Genomic DNA, 13,551 nt, shown 5'->3' on the forward strand with positions numbered 1-13,551 from the left:
GATACGAATAATAACGTCATACACATAACGTTGTTTTCTTTTATTTAAAAGATTTAAAAAAAGGTAAGGGGTGGATCAGCTTAATATTGCGGAAAGATTGTTGCTTCCATCAATGTAATTGTCTGCATAATTTCCAATACCCCATATCTTTTTTTGGTAAATATACATACATGTACATACACTTATGCATACATATACACATATACTGTATACATACCTACAAAGACATACATACTTTTTTCAGAATATACCTTTATTATTTCCCACAAACTCTACCACCCATCCCCAAATTGGAGTAAACTAATAAACAATAACACTTAGGCTTCTACCTTCAGTTTATACATATTATTCACATTTTACAGACACAATCTACTTTACAATAGTTATATTTTATTTGTTTTTAGTCCTTCCTCTATTTCTGATGTCCAACCAGTTTGATTTCTATTTGTATCTGTGCTATTTCACAAATTCTCTGAACCTATATACATTTTACAGACCCCGTATGTTTTACATCGGTTATCTTGTTATTAGTCCCAGCCTTCAGCTCCATTCAACCCCTCCCATCTATCTCTCAACACCATCCATTTTGGATTTCTATTTCCCATATATTTTTCAACTGTGTTGTGATGCTTTACAAAAGTACTGAACCTTTCTATTCTCATAACTTCTACAGATTGTAATTTAAGAACATTTTTGCTAAAATAGTTATATTATTTATTGATTGACTATGGCTTTTCAAATCACCCAGTATTGCTATCTGCAGCGTTAGTTCTAGGCAAATGTTGCAATTCTTCAGCCATTCCTGGACCTGTGACCAAAAAGGAGCTACATATGGACAATACCAAAATAAATGATCTAATGACTCTGCCTCCTCACAGCAAAATCTGCAGAGCTGGGAAGATTGTTTCCCCCATATATATAACATTCTATTGGTTGCATGAATTTTGTATAGTAATTTAAATGGAAAAATTTGAGGTTTTGAATTCGGCGTTGTTTTGCGTATCAATTCATAAAACATGTGCCATGGAATGAGTACATCGAAAATCTCTTCCCAACTATTTGCAATTTATCTGGTACAGCTGTCAGTTTTTTGGTCCTTAAATGAAATTGGTATATGTTTTTATTTATCACAGTTTTCTTGAACCATTTATGTTATTTAACACAGGGCCGACATACAAGTTCCTTACTATTTCCCCTTCAACTTGCCTCTTCCATTTTTGCGTTAATGCTGCAATTAGTTGGTTGTAATTTTGGGAATAGCAGACATTTCCAAATGTCTGTGTTAGCTGCATGTGTGACATAACTCCAACAGTCCTATTTATGATATCACTCACTATAATTATACTTTTTTTTAAATTTCTTCGAAAAATACTTTTTTTAATCAATTAGTATATTTGAGATTAACCACAATATGTGTTGTACTATTTGATCTGTCTTTTCAGGTGGATTAAACTGGAATTGCAACCAACTTTCTAAGGCTTGTTTAAAAAATAACAATATTTTGGAGATGATTTCCTTTTCTAACAACCGAAAATGATCAGGTTTCAACTGAAAAGAGGGAAAAAGGCCATTCTTGAACATAGGATGAGAAATTCCTACCAATTTACTAGAGAACCAGTTTGGATTTAAGTATAACTTTTGTATGACTGATGCCTTTAGTGAGAGGTTTAATGCTTTAATATTTTATCATTTCTTCCCTCCGAATTCATATTAATGATATAAATAGGCCCTTTTAATTTTGTCTGGCTTGCCATTCCAAATAAAATTGATATTTTTTTGTTTCTTTAATATAAAAAGCGTGTCACTAGGTGTTGGCAAAACCATAAGCAAATACGTAAACTGTGATATCACTAAAGAGTTAATCAGGGTGAATTTTCAACAAATAGACAGGTATTTTCCTTTCCATGGTAGCAAGATCTTATCTATTTTTGCTAACTTTCTATAAAAATGTATTGGAGTGAGAATTTATTTCTTTTGGGATTTGTATACCAAGTATGTCCACATCTCTGTCAGACCATTTAATTGGTAAAATACATTGTAATGTAAAATTAGCTTTTTTTTGTGATCCAATACGTAATATTATAATTTGATTATCATAATTTGGCTTTAATCCAGAGAGGATAGCAAAACATTCTAGATCTAGATCCTCTGAGGCCGTGGAGAAATTCTAATTGTGGTTTTAAAAGAAAACATGAAACATCAGTTTTCAATGACACCTTAGTTTATAAGTCACAGATTTCTAATCCCTTAATATTATTGTTTGATCTAATTTTAACCTTTCTAGGGTCGGCGGGACGAAATCGTCCCACCTACGTAACAGCCAGTGGAATCCTGTGGCGCGTTATTCAAATACCTTAGAAATGCTATTACTTCAATTTCTCAAACATATGACTATTTTACACAATTTTAAAGACAAGACTCTCGTTAATCTAACCACACTGTCCGATTTAAAAAAGGCTTTACAACGAAAGCAAAACATTAGATTATGTCAGCAGAGTACCCAGACAGAAATAATCAGACACCCATTTTTCAAGCTAGCATATAATGTCACAAAAACCCAGAAGACAGCTAAATGCAGCACTAACCTTTGATGATCTTCATCAGATGACACACCTAGGACATTATGTTATACAATACATGCATGTTTTGTTCAATCAAGTTCCTATTTATATCAAAAACCATCTTTTTACATTAGCATGTGACGTTCAGAACTAGCATACCCCCCGCAAACTTCCAGTGAATTTACAAAAAATTTACTAAATTACTCACGATAAACGTTCACAAAAAGCATAACAATTATTTTAAGAATTATAGATACAGAACTCCTCTATGCACTCGATATGTCCAATTTTAAAATAGCTTTCGGTGAAAGCACATTTTCCAATATTCTAAGTAGATAGCCCGGCATCACAGGGCTAGCTATTTAGACACCACTATTTAGCACTCACCAAAGTCAGATTTACTATAAGAAAAATGTTATTACCTTTGGTGTTCTTCGTCAGAATGCACTCCCAGGACTTCTACTTCAATAACAAATGTTGGTTTGGTCCCAAATAATCCATAGTTATATCCAAACAGCGACGTTTTGTTCGTGCGTTCAAGACACTATCCGAAAGGGTAAAGAAGGGTGACGAGCACGACCCATTTCGTGACAAAACATTTCTAAATATTCCATTACCGTACTTCGAAGCATGTCAACCGCTGTTTAAAATCAATTTTTATGCCATTTTTCTTGTAAAAAAGCGATAATATTCCGACCGGGAATCTGCATATAGGTAAAAAGACGAAAGAAAATAAAGCATGGGGTCGACTCGTGCAAGCGCCTAAGCCCATTGTCCTCTGATCGGCCACTTGCCAAAAGCGCTAGTGTGTTTCAGCCTGGGGCTGGAATGACATCATTCAGCTTTTTCCCGCCTTCTGAGAGCCTATGGGAGCTGTAGGAAGTGTCACGTTACAGCAAAGATCCTCAGTCTTCAATAAACAGATGCAAGAAGCTCAAGGAATGGTTAGACAGGCCACTTCCTGTAAGGAATCTTCTCAGGTTTTTGCCTGCCATATGAGTTCTGTTATACTCACAGACACCATTCAAACAGTTTTAGAAACTTTAGGGTGTTTTCTATCCAAAGCCAATAATTATATGCATATTCTAGTTACTGGGCAGGAGTAGTAACCAGATTAAATCGGGTACGTTTTTTATCCGGCCATGTAAATACTGCCCCCTAGCCCTAACAGCTAACAGTTCGATGGCAATAATAAATAGATATGCCGATAGTGGACAACCTAGTTTTACTCCTCTAGATTGTTTAAAACTTTCTGAGATGTAGCCATTATACCTAGGGTTAATATACATAAACTAAGCTTGAGCCTATTCCTGGAAACTTTGAACCACTGTAGTTTACAGCAATTATAATTTCTAAAGTGGAAGTTGGAAAAGTTATATTTGAGTGTTTCAGTGAATGGTTAGTGAGGGAGGCCCTGCTCTCTCACTTCCCCAGTTGTTTAGTTAATTTTCATGCCAATCTCCTTTGCATTAGCGTAGCCTGTCAACTATGTGTCTGTCTATCCCCGTTCTCTTCTCTCTGCACAGGCCATACAAACGCTTCACACCGCGTGGCCGCTGCCACTCTAACCTGGTGGTCCCAGCGCGCACGACCCACGTGGAGTTCCAGGTCTCCGGCAGCCTCTGGAACTGCCGGTCTGCGGCCAACAAGGCAGAGTTCATCTCAGCCTATGCTACCCTCCAGTCCTTCGACTTCTTGGCGCTGACGGAAACATGGATTACCAAATCAAATCAAATCAAATGTATTTATATAGCCCTTCGTATATCAGCTGAAATCCCAAAGTGCTGTACAGAAACCCAGCCTAAAACCCCAAACAGCAAGCAATGCATGTGAAAGAAGCACGGTGGCTAGGAAAAACTCCCTTGGAAAAACTCCTGAGAAAGGCCAAAAACCTAGGAAGAAACCTAGAGAGGAACCAGGCTATGAGGGGTGGCCAGTCCTCTTCTGGCTGTGCCGGGTGAATATTATAACAGAACATGGTCAAGATGTTAAAACGTTCATAAATGACCAGCATGGTCAAATAATAATAATCATAGTAGTTGTCGAAGGTGCAACAAGCACGTCCGGTGAACAGGTCAGGGTTCCGTAGCCGCAGGCAGAACAGTTGAAACTGGAGCAGCAGCATGGCCAGGTGTACTGGGGTCTGCAAGGAGTCATCATGCCAGGTAGTCCCGAGGCATGGTCCTAGGGCTCAGGTCCTCCGAAAGAAAGAGAGAATTAGAGAGAGCATATTTAAATTCACACAGGACACCGGATAAGACAAGAGAATAATAAAGATGTAACAGACTGACCCTAGCCCCCCGACACATAAACTACTGCAGCATAAATACTGGAGGCTGAGACACTCACAAGGCAGGCAATACGCTTGACCTCATCTTTACTAGATGCTGTTCTTCTACTAATCTCACTGCAACTCCCCTCCAAGTCTCCGACCACTACCTTGTATCCTTCTCCCTCTCGCTCTCCTCCAACACTACTCACTCTGCCCCTACTCAGATGGTATTGCGCCGTCACAACCTTCGCTCTCTCTCTCCTGCTACTCTCTCCTCTTCCATCCTATCATCTCTTCCCTCTGCTCAATCCTTCTCCAACCAATCTCCTGATTCTGCCTCCTCAACCCTCCTCTCCTCCCTTTCTGCATCCTTTGACTATCTATGTCCCCTATCCTCCCGGCCGGCTCGGTCCTCCCCTCCTGCTCCGTAGCTTGACGACTCATTGCGAGCTCACAGAAAAGGGCTCCGGGCAGCCGGGCGGAAATTGAGGAAAACTAGCCTCCCTGCGGACCTGGCATCTTTTCACTCCCTCCTCTCTATATTTTCTTCCTCTGTTTCTGCTGCTAAAGCCACTTCTACCACTCTAAATTTCAAGCATCTGCCTCTAACCCTCGGAAGCTCTTTCCCATCTTCTCCTCCCTCCTGAATCCTCCTCCCCCTCCCCCCTCCTCCCTCTCTGTGGATGACTTCGTCTTCCATTTTGAAAAGAAGGTCGACGACATCCGATCCTCGTTTGTTAAGTCAAACGACACCGCTGGTCCTGCTCACATTGCCCTACCTTATGCCTTGGCCTCTTTCTCCCCTCTCTCTCCAGATGAAATCTTGCGACTTGTGATGGCCGGCCGCCCAACAACCTGCCCGCTTGACCCTATCCCCTCCTCTCTTCTCCAGACCATTTCCGGAGACCTTCTCCCTTACCTCCCCTCACTCATCAACTCATCCTTGACCGCTGGCTACATCCCTTCCATTTTCTAGAGAGCGAGAGTTGCACCCCTTCTCAAAAAACCTACCCTCGATCCCTCCGATGTCAACAACTTCAGACCAGTATCCCTTCTTTCTTTTCTCTCCAAAACTTGAGCGTGCCATCCTTGGCCAGCTCTATTGCGATCTCTCTCAGAATTACCTTCTTGATCCAAATCAGTCAGGTTTCAAGACTGGGCATTCAACTGAGACTGCTCTTCTCTGTGTCACGGAGGCTCTCTGCACTGCTAAAGCTAACTGTCTCTCCTCTGCTCTCATCCTTCTAGACCTATCTGCTGCCTTTGATACTGTGAACCATCAGATCCTCCTCTCCACCCTCTCCGAGTTGGGCATCTCCGGCGCTGCTCACTCTTGGATTGCGTCCTACCTGACAGGTCGCTTCTACCAGGTGGCGTGGTGAGAATCTGTCTCCGCACCACGTGCTCTCACCACTGGTGTCCCCCAGGATTCCGTTCTAGGCCCTCTCCTATTCTCGCTATACACCAAGTCACTTGGCTCTGTCATATCCTCACATGATCTCTCCTATCATTGCTACGCAGACGACACTGAATTAATCTTCTCCTTTCCCCCTTCTGATAACCAGGTGGCGAATCGCATCTCTGCATGTCTGGCAGACATATCAGTGTGGATGACGGATCACCACCTCAAGCTGAACCTCGGCAAGACGGAGCTGCTCTTCCTCTCGGGGAAGGACTGCCCGTTCCATGATCTTGCCATCACGGTTGACAACTCCATTGTGTCATCCTCCCAGAGTACTAAGAGCCTTGGCGTGACCCTGGACAACACCTGTCGTTCTCCGCTAACATGAAGGCGGTGACCCGATCCTGTAGGTTTATGCACTACAACATTCGTAGAGTACAACCCTGCCTTACACAGGAAGCGGCGCAGGTCCTAATCCAGGCACTTGTCATCTCCCGACTGATTACTGCAACTCGAAGTTGGCGGGGCTCCCTGCCTGTGCCATTAAACCCCTACAACTCATCCAGAACGCCGCAGCCCATCTGGTGTTCAACCTTCCCAAGTTCTCTCACGTCACCCCGCTCCTCTGCACACTCCACTGGCTTCCAGTTGAAGCTCGCATCTGCTACAAGACCATGGTGCTTGCCTACGGAGCTGTGAGGGGAACGGCACCTCTGTACCTTCAGGCTCTGATCAGTCCCTACACCCAAACAAGGGCACTGCGTTCATCCACCTCTGGCCTGCTGGCCCCCCTACCTCTGCGGAAGCACAGTTCCCGCTCAGCCCAGTCAAAACTGTTCGCTGCTCTGGCACCCCAATGGTGGAACAAGCTCCCTCACGATGCCAGGACAGCGAAGTCAATCACCACCTTCCGGAGACACCTGAAACCCCACCTCTTTAAGGAATACCTGGGATAGGATAAAGTAATCCTTCTAACCCCCCCCAAAAAAGATATAGATGTACTATTGTAAAGTGGTTGTTCCACTGAATATCATAAGGTGAATGCACCAATTTGTAAGTCTCTCTGGATAAGAGTGTTTGCTAAGTGACGTAAATGTAAATGTAAATGTTTAACCCATTTATAAGAGATTCCCCAAAATTGAAATATTCTAAGCATTTATATATATACTCCAGTTGTACTTTATCAAAAGACTTTTCAAAATCAACTATGAAAACCAGGCCTGATGTCTCCAATATTTCATAGTATTCTATTGTTTCCAGTACTTGTCTTATATTATCTCCAATGTATCGTCCATGTAAAAAAACCTGTCTGATTAGGATGAATAATATCTGACAATACTTTTTTAATTCTATGCGCCAAGCATTTTGCTAGGATTTTTGCATCACAACACTGAAGTGTAAGAGGTCTCCAATTTTCTAAATGGAATGGATCTTTATATATACCACTTGGGTCCTGTTTCAGTAATAATGATATCAGACCTTCTTATTGTGTGTCTGATAATGTACCATTTATATAGGAGTGGATTAAACATGCTAATAATGGTCCTCTGAGTATAGCAAAAAGGTTTTGTATACTTCCACTGGTATGCCATCCAGCCCTGGAGTTTCCCCAGCCTTAACGGCTTTAATTGCATCAAGAAGTTCCTCCTCTGTAATTTGGCCTTCTCATGAGTCTTTCTGTACAGATGTTAATTTTACATTATTATTAAGAAGAAAATCCATACAATTAGCTTCAGTTAGTGGAGATGGAGGAGACTGAAATTAAGACACATTCTTAAAGTACGTTACTTCCTCTTTCAAAATATAATTTGGTGAATCATGCGTGACTCCATCACTTGTAACAAGTTCAAACACATTTTTTTTGGGAGCATTTCTATATTGAAGATTGAAAAATAATTTGGTGCATTTTTCCTCATATTACATCCAGTGCGCTTTATTTTTATAATATATTACACTGGATCTTCCTTGAATAAGTTCCTCCATTTATTTTTGTTTTTCCTCTAACTTATTCTGTGCCTCTGTGATACAGTTTTATTGCTATCTATCTGTACTGTTAGTCCCTCAATTTCCTTTGTTAATATGGACTCCTTTGATCTAAATTGCTTTAGTTTTATAGGTGAGTGCTGAATTGCATGGCCTCTAAAGGCACATTTAAAAGTGTCCCATAAAATAAGGGGATCTGCTGTACCTATGTTATGTCTGAAAAAGTCAGTTATAAATTCTTCTGTCCTAGTTCTAAACAATTTATCATCTAGTAGGCTTTGATTAAATTTCCAATATCCTCGCCCACTTGGAAATCTGTAAGAGTAATATATATGCCAATTATGTGATGATCCGACCACATTCTGTCCCCTATCAACACATTTTTAACTTTTGGTGCCAGTGAGAATGGCATAAGAAAGTAGTCAAGACGACTAGCTTGATTAAGCCTCCGTCATGTATATCTCACTAGGTCAATGTATTTAAGTCTCCATATATCCACAAATTCCAATATTTAAGTGCCTGAGGGTGATAGTCTGTAGTGTGATTTCCTTTCCTGTCCGTAGAGGTATTTAAGGCGTTTTTACAATCTCCCACCATAATAATAGAGTCTAGTGTAGCTTGTAGATTTCATTAATTCATATGTATATTTTCAAAGAAGCTTGGATAATCATTATTTGGACCATATAGGTTAATAAGCCATATCTCTGTATTGTCCAATAACATATTTAAAATAATCTATATACCTTGATGAACTGTGTGGACAATTTTCCCCTTCTGAATTTCTTTGCTCATGGGAGAAACATATTCCTCTCCCCCAGTCCTTTTTCAACAAAACTTCATCTTAAATTGTTGAATGAGTTTCCTGTAAACAATGGATACTATATTCCTTCTTTTTTGGCAAGGAGATACTCATCGTCTTTTCTTATTATCTGTTTGTCACGTTCGTCTAAAGGAGCGGACCAAGGTGCAGCGTGCGTATAGTTCCACATACTTTATTTCAAAGTGAAACTTAACAAAAACATCAAAGAATAAATGAACGTCCAGTACAGCGCGCACTTAGGCACTAACTGAAAACAATATCCCACAACACAGGTGGGAACAATGGGCAACTTAAGTATGATCCCCAATTAGAGACAACGATAATCAGCTGCCTCTAATTGGGAACCATACAAATACCGACATAGAAATAGAAATGCTAGAAAGCCCCCTAGTCACACTCTGACCTATACACCATAGAGAACCCAGGGTGCTCTCTATGGTTAGGGCGTGACAGTACCCCCCAACCCAAAGGGCTCTCTATGGTTAGGGTGTGACACTACTAAGCCATTACAATTGTAACTGGCAATACTTATTTCACCACTTACCATAATGAGACACAACTTTCAATTATTTTTATCAAAATATATGTTTGTAAACGGACTATTAAAAAGTAACATGATGATTAAGTGTCTATATAGCTGTACCATGATATTTGCATTGCTACTAAGTAAACTTCCAATTGGTCCCCACTATTCCACCCGCTAAAAGCCCTCCTCATCCAGAGTTGATGCCTGTGAGACCACCCCCAACCCCCATATCCAAATAAACTTTGATTTGATTTGATATCCCATAGCCTTGAAAAGACTGGGAAAATGCACACAGTGCCATTTACAGAACAGAAGTAGATCAACCGCCAAATGCATTTCCATCACCTTCACCTCGATTTGTATTATATATAGCCATCAATATATATATATATATATATATATATATTAAAAATATTGTTTCTTATTTTCCATAATTAGCTATTAATATTTGTAGTAATGTTGGCAATTTATGCAAAGGATTTTACCTCTCACCAGTCTCGCCACTACCAAAATTACATTGCAAGCAATTACTATATTAACAAACAATTATTGTGAATCATCCAATTTTGTCCCTAACATCTATTACTCCTTCGCAACAGTTGTGGGATACGCACATACACCCATACACTCATACACACTCAACCCTTTCCCCCCACACAACCATAGGCTCACATTCTCAACAGTTGCACCATCCCAGAGCCCAACTCAAGAAAGGTCTTGATTTACGAATGCATATACAGTTGCAGCTGTATGAGAAGGTCTGCAAGACATGGGTGGAAAATGGGTGGAAATGGAGAGATTTTATTAACCATTGTCACGTCCTAGATTATGGAGGTCAAATGTACACCTTTTCCCTGAAACACCCACAACACCCACAACATAACGTTAGCTAGCTAACAGTAGACTTTGAAATGAAACCACTTTCTGTCAAAATTAGAAACATGTAATTTCTGAAAATGTAGCTAGCTAACGCTAGACTATCTTTCCTGTATACATAATCATGCATGATGGACACGTCTCCCTGTCACAGATGCCATGCTATGGTTGCCCTTATTTTGAAGATGTAATCCGGCGACAGGTGTTTCTCCATCTCTTTAGCTATCATTCTCTAATTCCACTGATTTCAAAACTCGATCCTCCAGAAAGTGGAGATCAAAACTTATGCAGCTCCAGTACACAATATATATATTTTTTAAAGCCGCGTTCGACAGGATTACCAACACAGACTGACCAGCTCAAATATACCGAAGCCTTCTATATGGCAGACCAACCTTTAAGAACCAACGCTGGAGTAGAGAATGAACATTTAATTTTGCACAACATGGGACAGGACAGGAACAGCGTCAGAACCGGGTAACACGACAAACGACAATTAATGCTGAAGCGGGGAACAGAGCTGGGGAACAGACAGATATAGGGGACATAATGACACATGTGATTGAGTCCAGGTGAGTACAATGAATCGCTGAAGCACGTGACGAGGGAAGCAGGTGTACGTAATGATGGTGGCAGGAGTGCGTAATGCTGGGCAGCCTGGCACCCTCGAGCACCAGGGAGGGTGAGCGGGAGCATACGTGACACAATCAGCCCACTCATTATCTCAGCCAATCATGGCTAGTGGGAAGGTTGCTGAATTTTTCTGTGGCTTAACCAACAAGGCTCATAATTGAAATATTATATTCGTATTTACAGATGGCATACAAGTTTGTCATTAAGGCACATGAAAGTTCACATGATCCAGAAGGCATTTCTGCCAAAAAAACGCATTTTGACCCCGCCCCCAAAAAACCTTATAATAGCTCTCCTGTGAATTTGTGACTTGCGACATACGTCTAGTTTCCTTAAACAGTTCACACACACACACATATATATTTATTTGATACTTCAAGGGTTCTTAAAATTCTAAATCAAATAGCTAAATGTTCCTTGTTATGACCTTCTTAAAACAATTCCATATTGCTTAGTAGATAGTGAAATAACACACATCTCTTTTATAATTTCTTCAATCCATTAAAGCTAATTTCTCCAAATTTCTGAAAATGTTTTCCTATCTGCGTACAGACACATATAAAAGGGAAAAAAGAAAGAGAGAAAGGATAACAATATATATTATATATTTTAACAATATATAGGAACAGCTTTAGAACGCCGGCATCACAAGCCTTTGAGTACATTTTATAAAAAAAGAACAAACAAATATGTTACAAGTCACTGTGCCATGAAGTGCTGGCATATTTCTTTTGGTTCTACCATATTGGGATTTAACGCCATTCTCATTTGGCCCCTCAATAGAAACAGAAAAAAACTATACATTTGGATATAGCTAATGAGTTCATGTTATTTGCTTGTCAATGTGGGGAATGAGTATGGTGGCTTACATATTTTTATCCTTTGTGTGTGCCGCACAACACAATGTTGCCCTCCCTCCCCTATCGCTTTCGCAGTGAGAGAGAGAAATATTCAATATCATAGGAATTACTGGAGCTTTTAATTCCAGCCTTTTGTTTGTGCAGTAGGCTATGTGTCTCTGCAAACTGCCTGGTCCACACTGGTAGGCAGGCAGACAGAGACAGTGCCACGGCGACGTCGGTCAGGCCATGCCTCTTAGGGTGAGGACAAGCACCAGGAACAGCCGGAACCAGCCGGTACTAACCATAGATTTGATACAAACCTTCACCCCTGGCTGTCCCGGTCGAGTGGTTTGGTGATGAATCCGGTGTGGCCAGACAAAGTATCTGAATCTAAGTACCCAAACCCTGGGAGCCCAGCATGATTATCACTGTAGCCTGTTGGCTGGTTAACCACCACTGAGAAGCACTGAAAACGCCACTGGGAAAGAGATGCAGCAGGAATAATGGCAGATCATTCATCTGATCATAACATCATCATAATGATTGGTGTCTAAATACTAAAATAGGCCTGTGTGGACACAATGAAGGGCATAGTTTAGTGAGTTTATTACTAGCCTCCAGTCATCTGGCATAATATGGCCAATAGACTATAGGCTACAGTATATAACAAGAGCTTTGTCTAACCACCAACAGTAGTATCATATTGATTAATAAGAGAGGTCAATTGACATATAGAAAATAATTCTAAGAACCGTTTTGAGACAATCATTGAGGATATGCTGTGCTGCCTCAGCCTTTAAAGCATCTTCAAGGTGATCTAGCAGTCAATAGAATTCACCATGTTGACATTGTTATGTGCACCAGTAACAGCTGTTGTAACAGCTTCCTGTTATACCATTATAGCGTGGCCAAATAATTCAGAGAATTTCATTAAAACAAGAGACAAGACACGCCACTCATGGTGTTTATTGAAATTAGGTTTCCACAGAGCCATGTCTATTTTAGGGCTTTGGCACACAGGCACTGAACTGCACAGCCATTTGTTCTACTCCTAAGCCAAAACCAATCCCTGGGCTGCCCAGTGCGATCAGCCTCTCATCTCTCTGATTCTTCTCCTCACTGAATTAACTGTCCACTGGGCTGGCTCCAGACATCTCCGGCCTCACACACACATACACATGCATGAACACACACACACATACAGACACACGGACAATCATCCTATTTGCAAAAGGCTTCTCTACTGCAGAGGCCTCCCTTAGCCACTTATCTGGGTGCAATTAAACCAATGCTTTGTGCAGCTTAAACCAATCTGTTTGCATAACAATAGGCTGCGGCAGGCAGCAGATCCACAACATGTGCAGCGCTGCAGACTCATTAGCAGGGTGTTCATTCAAGGCCAGGCTGAAGGCACTGATTAATGGTCCAGAGCCAAGTAGAGAGTAGGGTGCCAGGTCAAAGTCCAACCAGAGGGCAGAGGGCACGGACACTCAAGGCTGTCCCCTTCTGTTCGGCTCTGCCAGCCTGCCTGGCCATGCCAGGGCTGGGAGAACCACGCCAGTTTCAGGGTTTGTCAAAGCAGATGCTCTTAAAGGTTAGTGCTTCACAGGGCTGTGTCACTTGTAGGCAGGGAGGC

The sequence above is a fragment of the Salmo trutta genome, chromosome 33 (genome assembly GCF_901001165.1).
Source record: "Salmo trutta chromosome 33, fSalTru1.1, whole genome shotgun sequence".
Taxonomy (NCBI): Eukaryota; Metazoa; Chordata; class Actinopteri; order Salmoniformes; family Salmonidae; genus Salmo; species Salmo trutta.